Genomic DNA, 16,269 nt, shown 5'->3' on the forward strand with positions numbered 1-16,269 from the left:
GTCCCGTCCCTGTCTCCTTTAATGGGAGAGACTCCTCAATCCAACGAATCCCCCATGTTAGGTGGTTGTGCACATTCTGCTGTTTTTAAAATTGCCTTTTTACTGCCTCCTCCAGGTTTAGAAGACATAGAACAGTCTTAGCAAGATGGGATTTGGAGTGGCAGAGTTCTCGGTTCAAATTCCAGCAGCACTGCTTCCTGGCTGTGTGACCCTGGGTGAGTCACTTCACTCTTCTGAACCTCATTTCTTTGTCTGTAAGAAACAGTCTCCGTCATAGGGTGTAGAAACAGTCTCCGTCATAGGGCGGTGGTGGGGATTCGGTAACGTAATATGTAGAGAGTACTCAACTTAATTCTATGCTGGCCGTTGCTCTCTCGCTCCTTTGTCGTTTTGCTTGTTCTGGTAAGGATGTTGGAATGTGCCATCCACAAAGTAAACGTTTTAATATGTTGTCCAGTGCAGTGGGTTAAAAATTACGCTGAAAGCCCTCCCCTAACCCTGGCTGCCAGTAACTGACCTGTCCATCCATGAGCACACACCCACCACCTGGACACGGGCAGGAATCTGCACCAGGTCACCCTCTTTTCTGAGCATTGCACCTACAGGCATCCCAGACTTTAGCTGCAGAGCAATGAGCAGTCATCGTCTTTTGAGCCCTGTGAACAGCCAGCGCTAGAGATCAGAGCTCATTTGATCGAGCCTCTGGCAGCAAACAGGCCCTCATTATAGCGCAGACTGTGGAGCAAGTGTTTGAGGGCTTGGGGAGGGCAGGGTCCTCCTGTTGGGAAGACCGCTTTTGCCTTGTCAAGACTTGGCTCTGATGGGTACTAAGGAGGTTGTCAAAATCTCCTCTGAACTGGGAGTTGAACACAAGGACCAGTGTTTCCTGACAACCAGCCAACCATGCAGGTCTAGGCCCCCAGGTCCCTCCTTGGAGCTGGTACCTGTGTCTCACCTTCCTGTCCGCCAGCCTTTAACCTGGGGGCAGGGCTGAGAGAGACGACTCGGGGAGCCCCGGCCCTTACTGCAGTGTCAGCACGTGCTGGCTAAGGCCGGGAGTTCCATGCACCCTCCGATGCTGCCCACGAGATACTCGGAGATCGTTGGCTGATTATCAGATAATGGACCTGTTAGTGGGCCTCCTCGGGTATGTGTGGGACCACTGGATTTTATCCTGGCTTAATGGGGTGGTTTGGGCTGATGACTCACCTTTCTTCCATACGGGGGACTTCCATGCAGAGAAAGCTGCAGACAAATTAACCTCGAAGACTGACTTGAAGTTACCTTGGCCACTGACAGTTACACCGAGCTGAGTGCAAAGGCAGGCCCCTTGTTGCCTTGTGAACCTGGCGGTGTTGCTATGGAAACCAGAATTCTGCCATCTCTCTGGTTCCCTGGGGTGGGGGGGTGGGGGATGGGGTAGGAGTTGGCAGGGGGGCAGTAGGAGGTGTCCCCTGGGAGTGGAGAGGCCTGGCCAGACTGGGAAGGTGGGTGCAGGAGGTAGGGAGGTAGGAAACATGAACTTGGGAGGTGAGGTTAGGAGATGAGCTGGGAGCATCTCACTTTCTGAGATGGGGACTGAGTCTCCATTCTCAGCTGGGCTCCAAATTGAGCCCCCAGGAAGCCTTCCTTCTGGAGACGTCCCCCTTTCCAGGCTTCACAGCTGACTGGGGGCAGGGTGGTGGCTGGGTATTCCCTCAACAGAAATCAACAGTTCAGCTTAGCTGAGAAAACTCCTAGCAGAATGGGGTCCTGACTGACTTCTGTCCTCATGTAAGTCTGCAGCAACCCAGCAGCTTGTGACTTATGAACTAGAATAGAAGCAAGACTTCTGCTCTGACATGTCCACATTTGGACCTGACGTGAGTGATGAAATTGCAATTCCCATCTACCTAAAAGACTCTTTTGAAGGTGAAAAGTAATAATGGCCTGTGAAAACACTTCATAATCTTTGCTGCCCCAGACCCAGGAGGCTTTGTGGATCTCCACTTTAGGGAACGGTGTTTGGTGGTGGGCCCTGTTTCTATTGTAAATATGAGGGTCTAATCTGGAGACTTAAAGCTTGCTTGATGCATCTTCCGTTTCCTGCTTTCTCCTCTGTCTTTTCCTGTGTGGTTATAAGTCAGCTTCCCTGCCCCCAGCTGAATTGTCAGTGCTGTCCGAGGTGGGGACCATATTGCATTCATTTCTGCAGCTTGGTTCCTCCTCCTGCTCCGACTGTTTCCCACCCTGTGCCCTTTCTGGGGCGAACACAGAACTTCATCTCTGCAATACCAACTAGGTAGGGTTCTTGGCTTTTCCAGTAGCAATTGACTAGAGTCCAGACAGGGAATTCAGGCAAGGCTTTATTAGGGCTCCTGCACATGGCTGCAGGAGGGGGCAAAGACAAGTAACAGGTTCCCTTGCTTACTCCCCTAGTTGGCGAGCTCATTCCTTATATGGGGCGAGGGTAGGGGTGTGCTGGGAAGGATGGCTTAGGTGTTTTGCCCGCTCCTTAGGTAGTGTTGTGTGTAGGGGGCATGCGCAGTACCCTGCTTTTTCTCCAGACACAGTGATTTTTGCTCTCGCTACTTCAGAAACGGCAGTTGGGTTTTTTGGTCTTTGTGTCTTTTGGTCTAGAATTTGCCCCCACTGCGCATGCACACAGCTATTTTTAGTCCTGCGTAGTTTCTTTGTATTTTGTAGCTCCAGGTGAGGTGTGTCCAGGTGCAAGCTCTGCAGTAAGGGGTCTCAGGCCCCAGGCCTGTCTCACCTGGTAGGAATGCAGTGATTATTATTTGGATCTATAGCATTTTAAAATCTAACCAAGATTTATAATTATCTCAATGTCTCTGGCTCTCCTCTGTTTTGAGGGGGCCTCTCAGGATCAGACCCTGAGAGGATTCAAGGGCAAGGAATGTGTTTAGGAGATAATTCCAGGAGCATCAGTAGTGGGAGGGGCAAGTGAGACAGGGTGGGGAAGGAAGGCAGTAAAGATGCAGGGTGGAGAAAGTCAGCACTGTGGGTAGCCGGGGCTCAGCCCTGCTGGGGATCTCTGGGAGGCAGCGCAGAACTTGTCTCACTGTTACTCCCCCGTCCCCCAAGGAACAAGGAGATGGGGTACTTATCTCTCAACGCCCATCAGTGTTAGAGAAGGTCATTGAGAGGACGTGCCTGCAGGTTGACCCTTGAGTGGGACCAGGGCAACTGGAGGCTCCACTTTCTGCTTGGGATGCACGTTGTACCCACTGTTCCCACACAGTGGGCGTTTTTCCAAGAACACAGCCTTGAGAGGAGAGAGAAGTGTGTGTTTAGATCATCTGGATGACTGTATATGACTAAACGCTGCTAAGGCCCCTTCCTAAGCGTCAAGATTCTGCTGTGTGCCAGCCTGGATGGGAGGCGGGTTTGGGAGAGAATGGAAACATGTAGATGTATGGCTGAGTCCCTTCACTCTTCACCTGAAACCATCACAGCGTTATTAATTGGCTATACCCAAATGCAAAAATGTTTTTTGGTGTTTAAAAAAAAGATTCTGACGAGCGGGTGGGGAGATCCTGTGGTGCCCAAGACAAGCCTTGTGTGTAAGTTTCTTTGCCACCTGCCCATCTGGGGTGTTCTCTCCTTACCCTCCATGTATGAGGACCACTTACAGATTTCACCCTGAGGATAAATACCACATACATCATTCCTGATATACTGAGGGGCTTTTGTTTTATTTATTTATTTGGCACTAGTGTTCTTACCTGGAGAATCCCAGGGACGGCGGAGCCTGGTGGGCTGCTGTCTATGGGGTCGCACAGAGTCGGACACGACTGAAGCGACTTAGCAGCAGCAGCAGCAGTGGTAAAAAAAAAAAACCTTTCTACTAATGCAAGAGATGTAAGAGACTCGGGTTCAATTCCTGGGTCAGGAAGATCCCCTGGAGACGAGAATGGGAACCCACTCCAGTATTCTTGCCTGGAGAATCCTGTGGACAGAGGAGCCTGGCAGGCTACAGTCTGTGGGGTTGCAAAGAGTCGGACAGGACACGGCTGAAGCGACTTAGCCACAGCCAGTAGTTATTTTACACGGTTGTGTTACTTTCTGCTGTATGCATTCATATATCTCTTCCCTCTCGAGCCTCCCTCCCACCGCCCGCACCCCACCCCGCTAGGTCGTCACAGAGCTGAGCTGAGCTCTCTGTGCTGCAGAGCGGCTTCCCGCTAGCTGTTCACTTTACACATGGCAGCATACCTATGTCCTGCTCTCCCAGTTCATCGCCCTGTCCCCTTCCCCTCTTGTGTCCACGTGTCTGTTCTGTTGAGGGGCTTAACAATGCCATATTTCTCTTCCCCCCCTCTACTTTCTCCGTGTCTAAAAGCCCATGGCTGCTTTGCTTGGTGATTAACTCATCAGGTGAGCAAGGTTGAATTTATAAGCTTGGACCCATGTGATTCCTCATAACTTTGCCCGACTCCAGGGCCATTGAAATGACCCCCATGATCCAGGCTGTCAGCTCAGCTCTGGGCTGGAAGACAGGTGAGAAGGGAGTCTGGCAATGCCTGTATCTGGGCACACACTGTTCTACAAGAGTCTCAACCACTCGTTTTGGCTCTTAGCTGTCAGTGACATGAACCACAGGGGCCACAGAGAAAACGCAAATCAGCCACTCGGGAGAGTCCCATCGCAGATAAGGCTCCCAGTCCAGTCATCTGATCAGAGTTAATACTGGGTTTCATGGGCTGTTTCTTAAGTCTCATAGGATAGGAAGGTAGCTGGATGCCAAAGAGAAGTTCATCAGAAGCAGTTCTTTGAGGGCTGAAGCAGCAGGGTACTTCCATTCTCTGACGGTGTGGCCTAACTCAGAGATGGCACTTAGAACACCTGGAGGTTAGGATGGGCACTTTAATAAAGTGGCCATCTCTTGGGCAAGCATGGGGTCTTCTCCACGTTCCTAACAGAGGGATGGCCTCATGCTTATTGCGTAGCCAAGGATCTCATGGCCTTGGTATGGTTTTCCTCTGGGGCGGGTCTGCACCTTCCATGACCCAGCATCCTGGAGCTGGTCACCGTAGTGCCCCTACCAGGCTGGCCTTCACAACCAGCCTTCCTTCTGCCCTGACTCTGCATCTCAAGAAAGGACACGTTCCTTTTAACTTGGAACAAAAGCCATACACACTCATTTTTTATTTTTATTTTTTGTGTGTGTGCCATGCTGTGCAGCTTAATGGATTTTAGTTCTCCAACCAGGGATCAAACCCCCGGGTCCTTGGCAGTGAGAGCGTGGAGTCCTAACCTCTGGACTGCCAGAGAATTCCGCACATATTCTTAATTACATTTTCAGATCAGTTCCTAGAAGTGGGATTATTGGTTCAAAGGATGTGATTACTTTTACAGCTTTTGAAATGTATTGTCAAATTATCCTCTGGAAAATCTATTCACTCCTTCCCTTTCTTTGAACACTTGCTATCTCTCAATAATATTATTCAAAAAAACTTTTCTAATTTGGTAAGCAAAACAATGTTCTTTTATTATTTCCTTACTATATCTGTATAGGTTTTAATCTAGTCTGTTATTTTTATGTGCTAATTTTCTTTTTTTCTTATAAATTATTTAAAAAAATATGTATTTATTTATTTGGCTACATCTTGCCTTAGTTGTGGCACGTGGGATCCTCACCGCAGCCTGTGGGATCTTAGTTCCCAGACCAGGGATGGAATCCCTGCCCGCCTCATTGGAAGGTGGATTCTTAACCACTGGCCCACCAGAGAAGTCCTGGGGCTGATTTTCTTCCATAGAGGACCAATAGACAGTGACGTAAAAGCCTTGTCCCCTCGTCCTAATTTTCTTTCTGGGTGTCTCAGAGTTCCATGAGACTGGGCTTCACACCAGGGCAGTCGGTTCTGTCTGAGTCCTCCACTCAATCCCGAGTTGTCACAGTGTTAGCAGTGGGCTGGGGATCTCTGTTCCCGGCGTTCACGGTTTTCTGAACATAGTACTGGGAATTCCTTCGTGTCCTGCGTTCATCACACACCGAGTCTGTCCTGGGCTGAGCTTCCTTGTCTTGTTTGGTGTTAGGAAGAGATTAGAAGTGTCCTCCACAGGTGGGGAGCAGAGCAGTAACTGGGAAAACAAGTGGGATCAATACCTAATCCTGTGCAGCCAGCCAGCTTTTTTCAAAGCCTCATCTGTATTGATTTCTGTGGGTGACGCTTCCCTTTCTTGGGTAATCACCCTTTGCTCAGCAAGTGAACAAGTGAGCAGTCTTATTCCTGCTTTGTAGGAGCAGGGATGCCTGTTTAGCTCCGAGCTGCTGAAAAGGGAGAGAGGGAGGCCCAGAGCGGCCCTTCTGGGCTATCTTCTCTGTGCCTGGGTGACCTGGGTATTTCTTTTGGCCTCATTCTTGTTCTAGATTGAAACCTCACGTCAGGGGTGGGGACATGGAGCAGAGCCATGTGACTTAGCAGCAGCATAGGGGGGGAAAGTCAGGAAGTTCAAAGGAAGTGAATGAACTTTATTAAATGCCCACTGTAGCTTCCAGTGAGATAAGCATGATGACTTTCATTCTATAGATGGAGGGTGTGGCTTAGGGAAGCTAAGTTACTTACGCCAAATCACACACAGCTGGTAGTGTTAAAATGCGAACCCAGATCTGAAAGACAGCAAAGTTCCTACACAGCACGGTACCCTACAGCCTTGACCTGAGGGCCTCTACTCATGTCATGTGGTCAACTAATACCTGGGTGAAACTCTTCAGTCTGGGGCATTAACAAGAAACCAGGGATGGATACGTTTGGGGAAAGAAGACATGTCCTCAAATATTGGAAGGATTGTGAAATGAAAGAGAAGTTTGAATTCTTTTTGTTGGTTCAAAGGGCAACATTAGGATGAGAGAGTGGATGTTACCAGAAGGCAGATCATGCCTCCCTAGAGTGAAGCATCATCTAAGCAGCTGTATGTTTTAAATAAATGGATTGCCCTTAGAGCTTCCTCAAAGAGGAGGTACTTTTGAATAACTCTCTGCATTTGATTATGCTGTTCTTTTGTCTTAGAGAGCTCAGTGAATTCCTGCTTACACTTTAAGACTCTGTATAGATCTTAGGATCTAGAGATTATCATACTAAGTGAGGTAAGTCAACAGACAAAGACAAGTACCACATGATATTGCTTATACTTGGAACCTTAAAAAAAAGAGATACAAATAATCGTACCAAACAGAAACAGACCAACAGACATAGAAAACAAAAGTATTAATACCAAAGGGGAAAGAGGGGGGAAAGATAAGAGTTTAGGATTAACAGATACACACTACTATATATAAAATAGATAACCAAGAAAGACCTACTATATAGCACAGGGAATTATATTCAATATTTTGTATTAAGCTATAAGAGAAAAGAATCTGAAAGAGAACAGATGTATGTATGTATGTATAACTGAGTCATTGTTTTTACACCTGAAGCTAACTTAACATTGTGAATCAACTATACTTCAATTAAAAAAAAAAAGACTCAGTGCAAATGTCATCCATCTATCCATCCACCCCAAAGTATTTATTGAGTGACTATTATGCACTGGGGAATGTGTTAGGAACTGTGGATCCATGATGAAGACAGACACAGTCCGAGGCCTCAGGAACTTACATGACGGAATGAATCTCGTCTTGTGGCTTTGTTTTACTCAAGCAATTTTAATTGATCCTCCTCTGTGAACCACTTGCCAGCTACCTGTGGCTTCTCTGCCAGAGCCCATCTCTGGGCAAAACTCAGCAGGGCAGAAGAGCTGGAGGCTTAACATCTATTGGAAGCCACCTTCAACTAGTGCAGGATGGGAATCGGTATATTAAATACTCAGGATCCCTAGTCCTTCTGGGGGAGTTTTGCTGAGTTGGGGGTTCTATACTGACTCAGCATTCCCCTGTAGGATCAAAATCTAGTTGCCTACTGGGCTGATCATATACCCTAAGTTGTGTGTGTGTGTGTGTGCGCGTAAGCTCAGTCGCTCAGTCATGTCTGACTCTTTGCGATCCCATGGACTGTAGCCCTATATGTACATTTTCTCACTTAATAGTCCCGACTGCTCTGTGAGGTTACAGAAAGCACCTCCACTTAGGGTGTAAGTTTTGCTCTTGCAGCAGATGCGCACTCTCGCTCCCCTAGGCCCACCCAAATTCACCTGCAGCTGGGATTTCCATCAGCATAACAGCTCTTTACCTCAGGTGCCTGAGGACTTTAACTGGCACCATGGAAACTTGCTCTACTGTACAAAGATTGAAGCTGGAAATATTAGGTTGGTGCAGAAGTAACAGTGGTTTTGGACCCTGAAATTCAAATCATTATAACTAGGCTCAAATACACCTTTGTTAATCAAAATGGGAACTATTGAGTTCTTGGGCAACTTCTCATGTAGTTGCAAGAGGATCAGCTTCGACGATGCTCTGATTTGGTCATTGTTAGCTTCTGATGGCTGGCCACTGTGCTCCTCATCTTCAAGGCTCTTATCTTCTTTGCAAAACTTCTTGAACCACCACTGCACTGTCTGTTCATTAGCAGTTCCTGGTCCAAATGTTTGTTGATATTGTGAGTTGTCTCTGTTGCTTTATGACCCATTTTGCACTCAAATAAGAAAATCACTCAAATTTGCTTATGTCTAACATCATTTCCATAGTCTAAAATAAATATAAAATAAACAGAATGTAATAATTCATTAGCAAAAAACATAAAGCAAGAAATGTGCATTAAGATGGATGTATAACATAACCACAAATTTATTTAAGCATGTATTTCAGTGTCAAATAGCAAAGTTTGCACCAGCCTAGTAGAAGTAAAGATTTTGGGAATAGCCTTCAACCAGTGAGAGAATGAAGTCAAAATCTGCTGCATCTTCTCTTCCCTGTGTGAAGATCCTGAGCCATGTCTAACACAATTTCTCAGAGCACCCTTGTCTCTGCCATGGGATTGAGTTTTAGTGCTTCATAGCAGTAACCTGCTCATTAACACATGCTTTTTTACAAAAAATTTATTTTGCTCATGTATCATTAATTTACAATATTGTGTGTACAATTTCTGCTGTACAGTAAATTTCACTGTATAACAAAGTGACTCAGTTATACATCTATATACATTCTTTTTCATGTTCTTTTCCATTATGATTTATCACAGGATATTGAATATAATTCCTATGCTACACAGTAGGACTTTGCTGTTGATCCATTCTATATATAATAGTTTGCATCTGCTAAACCCAAACTCCCAATCCATCCCTCCCCTGTACCCCTTCCCCCTAGGCAACCATAAGCCTGTTCTCTGTGTCTGTGAGTCTGTTTCATAGATAAGTTCATTTGTGTCATATTTTAGATTCCACATGTCAGTGGTATCATACAGTATTTGTCTTTGACTTAGTGCAATAATCTCTAGATCCCTTCATGTTGTGGCAAATGGTATCAACATTTCATCCTTTTTATGGTTGAGTAGTATTCCACTGTATATACATACTGCATCTTTGTCCGTTCATCTGTCGATGGACATTTAGTTTATTTTCACGACCTGGTTATTGTGAATAATGCTGTTGTGAACATAGGGGGACGTGCATCTCTTTGAATTATAATTTCGTCTAGGTTTATGCTCAGGAGTGAAACTGCTGGCAACTCTACTTTTAGTTTTCTGAGGTGCTTCCATACTGTTCCCTATAGTGGTTGCAGTAATTAACATTCCCAACTATAGTGTAGGAGAGTTCCTGTTTCTCCACACCCTCTCCAGCATTTGCTATTTATATTTAGCACATGCTTCACTGGCTTTTTTCCCTTCCCTGTCTCACTTACTCCACCTCCTCACCCACTGCAGCAAATCACCCATGTCCAAGTCCTTGTCTCAAGGCCCAACTCTGAGGAGCCCAAGCTAAGATAACCACCATTTTTATAGTCAAAAATTGATATTCAGAGAGGCCAAGTGACTTAATCATGGTTGTTTAATTAATAAATGTTAGGTTCAAGGTTTGAACTCATCTGTTTTTTTCTGAATATGGACACTCAGTTCTACATTCTGTCCTAAAATAAAGACCAAAACAACCACAAAAGTAGATCCCTCATTCATTCACAAACACCTCCTATTGGCTAGATTCTGCCTTACATAGTAGAAATAAACAGCAAATAATGGTAATACACAATTCCCAAGTGTTTTTAGATTCTAGTAGGGGAGTGTCTTGATTCACTTAGGTTGCTAAAACGAAATGCCATAGGTGGCTTAAACAACAGACATTTATTTCTCCCAATTCTGGTATCTGGAAAGTCCAAGATCAAGGTGCTGGCTGATCTGGTTCCTGCCGAGGGCTCTCTTCCTGGTTCGTATGTGGCCGCCTTCTTGCTGTGTGCTTCCGTGGCCTTTCCTTGGCGCATGCATGTGAGAGAGATGCATTCTGTGTCTCCCTCTTCTTAAAGAGCAGAAATATTCCAGTTTAATAACTCAAGAGCACAGTGGAAAAGTCAATGGTATGATTATTAATCACTTTTACAAGAGCAATAACTTGGTAATTATATTTTCATACATTCATTAAGCATATAAACCTAATTTTTTATACACAATGGGGTTATAACAAGGGAATGTTAGTTGGTTCATTTTGTATTCAGTTTCCAAAGATGTTACTGACATTTAATAGTTTGGTAATTGATCTGTGTCATCTTGAATTATTGGTACAACCTTCAGTGGAGAAGGAGAAAGGATTTCTGGGAGCCCAGTGTACCTTCAATGTTGAATTTCTGTCACTCGTGGCTATAAGTTGGGTCACTCTAAGCTGTCACAAGTAGGGAAATACCTGCACCCTCACTTTTTCATAGGATAGTATCAAAAGTCTTCAGGGGGTAGCTCACTTCACTAGTCCTTCTTTATGGCCCTTTAGGATGTCATGAGGTATTTGTCGTTTTTCTTCGTTCCTATCTCAGCTCATTGGGATATATGCCATCTGTGATGATGCCCAAAGAGCACAGATATCACTGCATCGGAGTCCTGTATGTTGATGCCTGCTGATGTGTTGCTGGTGCTTAACCTGGTGACAAATAGATAAATGCCCAGTGCTTCCTCCCATGGCTGTTAAAGCAGCTGATAACCTGTATCGTCCATGGCCCCATTCCTTGAAGGACTCTTGTTTACCTGCTCATGACTGACATGCTTCCAAGGGGGAAACTGGCGTACTCCCTAAAGGTAGACTCCTTGGGCAGACACTGCTTGGGTTTCACCCATATCTCTTTGGCTTTCATCAGTTCTGTGCTTGTTGTCCTACCCTTTTCTTTCTTTCTTTTTTATTACCAGCACCTGCATTTCTTTTTCTTGGGGCTCTCCCATGCTGCCACAGACTGTTGTACTCACAAGCATGGCAGCCGGAAGCTTCCCCGAGAAACTTTGCAGTCAGTGACTAAAGGGAACTGTTGTGAATTACCTATGAATTTCTCAGCTCCTTGGCTGGTTGAGTGGGTAACCAAAGTGCATTAATCTACACAGTATGCCAGAGCTCCCGGTAGTATTGAGATGCATTTGCACATCGTGGTAACCACTTCTGATTGCACACACTTTTCTGTCCTTCTTTCTTTCTCTGTCTCATCTCTCCACTCCACTACCAGTGTTTCTTGCAATCACCTCTGTATCCTGTAAAAGAAGGTTATATTGAACAAATTGACACTTTACTATGTAAAGAGTAAAATATAGTTATGTTTTCACAACCTAATTACTGGATTAACTCATGGAGACCAAAGATGAAAGCTGTGTGATAGACATTAGTCCTTTTGTTCTGCAACTGGATATATAACCAGTCAATGGAGGGATAAAGCAAAAGTCTGTTTGAGGCCTTTTGGAAATGTGGCTGCTGGGAAAAATGACTCCCATGTCCTGCCCCCAAATAATCCTTGTTTTAAACATATCAACCAATTTTCATGTCATTATTCCTGGCTTTTAAAAAAATATTTATTTATTTGGCTGCACTGGGTATTAGTTGGGGAATGTAGTATCTTTGATCTTTAATTGTGGTGTGTGGGATCTAGTCCCCTGACCAGGGATCGAGCCCAGGCCCCTTGCATTGGGAGCACAGAATCATAGTCACTGGACCACCAGGTAAGTCCCTATTCTTTTAATTCTGGGATATCTGCTGCCCAACTTGGTCCTTTGGATGAGTCCAGTATAAACATCTCTTAGACAGACTTATTGTTAACGTAGTACAAAGGGCTGGGTTTCTGAGTGTATCTGATGGAAGATCACATGTTCTTGCTTTTTGTTTGGAAAGATGGTGTATGTGATTTTCCCTCCAAGCAGCTGCATCCTGAATAATGCACAAAGGCTTAGTCTAGTCAGGAATGCTAAATACTTGTTTATCTGTCTCTCTATACCCCACATCCACGGGGGATCAACAAACAAACAAATACTCTGCTTTAGGAAATCAGATTCACTCAGATTAAAGTCTAATTCTTTATAATGTCAGGTGGTCTCACTAAAACTATGTTCTCCCAATTTCTCCATATTCTTTTCAAACTAAAGATGATCCTACAATATACAATATTGAGGATTTTTAAACATAGTCATTCCTAGCAAATGTCTTTGCGTTTTGGGTGACACTGATCAGATCCTGCACATGGATTAAGTATGCCATGCCTCTCTCTCTTAATTTTATATTCCATGGCGATTTGGCTCCCAAATCATGAGCACACTGTCAGATTTAGTGACCTCATCTTTCATCCACGACAGACTTAATGACACTCAAATATATCACTCACTTTTTCCCCATTCCAAAATATACCAACACTCTGTACCATCATTTACCCAACTTGACTTATAGGCTATTTTTTAAAATCATTCTCATTCTGTCCAGACAGGGCTGATAATTCAACTGGAACTTACATCCACATAGGAATTCAGTAATTATCAAATTTGGAGGAAAAATTAATTACCAGCTTGGTCTTTTTCTATTTTAATCCTGGCCAGTTTTTCTGAAATTTGTCTGTGACTTTTTAAAAGATAGAACGAACTTTAGATCCAGTTTAACTTTTAATTTAGCATACTGTTTCAAAGGAAATGAATATAATTTTCAAGTTTGAATTAGTTCCTAATACAAGAGTGTGGATGTAAACAGTAGGCAAATACAGCACTAATAAAAATAACAATTTTCCCTTAGCTCTTATGCCAGCTATTTAGCTTTGTGAAGGGACCACAGATGTCACCATTCTTTGCTTCATGCCTGGATTAGCTTTTTCAAGAATAAAGGCCAGGGGGTGAGGCCCTGCAGCTCTGAGCACACCTCCCAGGAAAATTCATTTCTCCCTTTGCTCTCGCCAGTCACACTTTGAACGAAACTCCTGCATCTTCATTCTTTTTCCTTTATGGGGAGCTTTTCAGTTCCTTCATATTCCTTGTGTAAGCACTCAGCAATATATAAAAATATACACAAGAAAAAAAATTGTTTTCTAACACTAGCCCTCCCACTCCCACTTTTCTCCCTGGAGGAAACCTTGTTTAACAATTTAAAATTTCTGTATTAAAGGACAAATTCCCCATCCTCCTTTACCAGATTGCATTTAGATGCTGCTAATTATTATGAAGAGAAACCCAAATAAGACGGTAGGTGTTGCGAGAGGGCGTCAGAGGGCAGACACACTAAAACCATAGTCACAGAAAACTAGCCAATTTGATCACAGGACCAGAGTCTTTCTAACTCAATGAAACTAAGCCATGCTGTGTGGGGTCATCCAAGATGGTCGGGTCATGGTGGAGGAGAGGTCTGCCAGAATGTGGTCCACTGGAGAAGGGAATGGAAAACCACTTCAGAATTCTTGCCTTGAGAACCCCATAAACAGTATGAGAAGGCAAAATGATCAGATACTGAAAGAGGAACTCCCCAGGTCAGTAGGTGCCCAATATGCTACTGGAGATCAGTGGAGAAATAACTCCAGAAAGAATGAAGGGATGGAGTCAGAGCAAAAACAATACCCAGTTGTGGATGGGACTGGTGATAGAGGCAGGATCCGATGCTGTAAAGAGCAATATTGCATAGGAGCCTGGAATGTTAGGTCCATGAATCAAGGCAAATTGGAAGTGGTCAAAGAGGAGATGGCAAGAGTGAACATCAACATTCTAGGAACCAGTAAACTAAAATGAACTGGAATGGGTGAATTTAACTCAGATGACCCTTATATCTACTACTGTGGGCAGGAATCATTTAGAAGAAATGGAGTAGCCATCATGGTCAACAAAAGAGTCTGAAATGCAGTACTTGTATGCAATCTCAAAAATGACAGAATGATCTCTGTTCGTTTCCAAGACAAACCATTCAATATCACAGTAATCCAAGCCTATGCCCCAACCAGTAACACTGAAGAAGCTGAAGTTGAACAGTTCTATGAAGACCTACAAGACCTTATGGAACTAACACCCAAAAAAGATGTCCTTTTTATTATAGGGGACTGGAATGCAAAAGTAGGAAGTCAAGAAACACCTGGAGTAACAGGCAAATTTGGCCTTGGAGTACAGAATGAAGCAGGGCAAAGGCTAATAGAGTTTTGCCAAGAGAACGCACTGGTCATAGCAAACCCTCTTCAAACAACAAAAGGGAAAACTCTACACATGGACATCACCAGATGGCCAACGCCGAAATCAGATTGATTATATCCTTTGCAGCCAAAGATGGAGAAGCTCTATACAGTCAGCAAAAACAAGACCAGGAGCTGACTGTGGCTCAGATCATGAACTCCTTATTGCCAAATTCAGATTGAAATTGAAGAAAGTAGGGAAAACCACTAGACCATTCAGGTATGACCTAAATCAAATCCCTTATGACTATACAGTGGAAGTGAGAAATAGATTTAAGGGACTAGATCTGATAGAGAGAGAGCCTGATGAACTATGGATGGAGGTTCGTGACATTGTACAGGAGACAGGGATAAAGACCATCCCCATGGAAAAGAAAGGCAAAAAGGCAAAATGGTTGTCTGAGGAGGCCTTACAAATAGATGTGAAAAGAAGAGAAGCAAAAAGCAAACTAGAAAAGGAAAGATATTCCCATTTGAATGGAGAGTTCCAAAGAATAGCCAGAAGAGATAAGAAAGCCTTCCTCCATGATCAATGCAAAGAAATAGAAGAAAGTAACAGAATGGGAAAGACTAGAGATCTCTTCAAGAAAATTAGAGATACCAAGGGAACATTTCATACAAAAATGGGCTCAATAAAGGACAGAAATGGTGTGGACCTAACAAGCAGAAGATATTAAGAAGAGGTGGCAAGAATACACAGAAGAACTGTACAAAAAAGATCTTCATGACCCAGATAATCACAATGGTGTGATCACTGACCTAGAGCCAGACATCCTGGAATGTGAAGTCAAGTGGGCCTTAGAAAGCATCACTACAAACAAAGCTAGTGGATGTGATGGAATTCCAGTTGAGCTATTTCAAATCCTGAAAGATGATGCTGTGAAAGTGCTGCATTCAATATGCCAGCCAATTTGGAAAGCTCAGCAGTGGCCACAGGACTGGAAAAGGTCCGTTTTCATTCCAATCCCTAAGAAAGACAATTGAAAGAATGCTCAAACTACCGCACAATTGGGATCATCTCACATGCTAGTAAAGTAATGTTCAAAATTCTCCAAGTCAGGCTTCAGCAATTCGTGAACCGAGAACTTCCAGATGTTCAAGCTGGTTTTAGAAAAGGCAGAGGAACCAGAGATCAAATTGCCAATATCCGCTGGATCAAGCAAGAGCAAGAGAAAAAGCAAGAGAGTTCCAGAAAAACATCTATTTCTGCTTTATTGACTATGCCAAAGTCTTCGACTGGGTGGATCACAATAAACTGTGGAAAATTCTGAAGGAGATGGGGATACCAGACCACCTAACCTACCTTTTGAGAAACCTATATGCAGGTCAGGAAGCAACAGTTAGAGCTGGACATGGAACAACAAACTGGTTCCAAATAGGAAAAGGAGTACGTCAAGGCTGTATATTGTCACCCTGCTTACTTAACTTATATGCAGAGGACATCATGAGAAACGTGGGGCTGGAAGAAGCACAAGCTGGAATCAAGATTGCGGGGAGGAATATCAATAATCTCAGATATGCAGATGACACCACCCTTATGGCAGAAAGTGAAGAGGAACTGAAAAGCCTCTTGATGAAAGTGAAAGAGGAGAATGAAAAAGTTGGCTTAAAGCTCAACATTCAGAAAACTAAGATCATGGCATCTGGTCCCATCACCTCATGGGAAATAGATGGGGAGACAGTGGAAACAGTGTCAGACTTTATTTTTTTGGGCTCCCAAATCACTGCAGATGGTGACTGCAGCC

Source organism: Muntiacus reevesi, chromosome 2 (assembly GCF_963930625.1).
Source record: "Muntiacus reevesi chromosome 2, mMunRee1.1, whole genome shotgun sequence".
Classification (NCBI taxonomy): domain Eukaryota; kingdom Metazoa; phylum Chordata; class Mammalia; order Artiodactyla; family Cervidae; genus Muntiacus; species Muntiacus reevesi.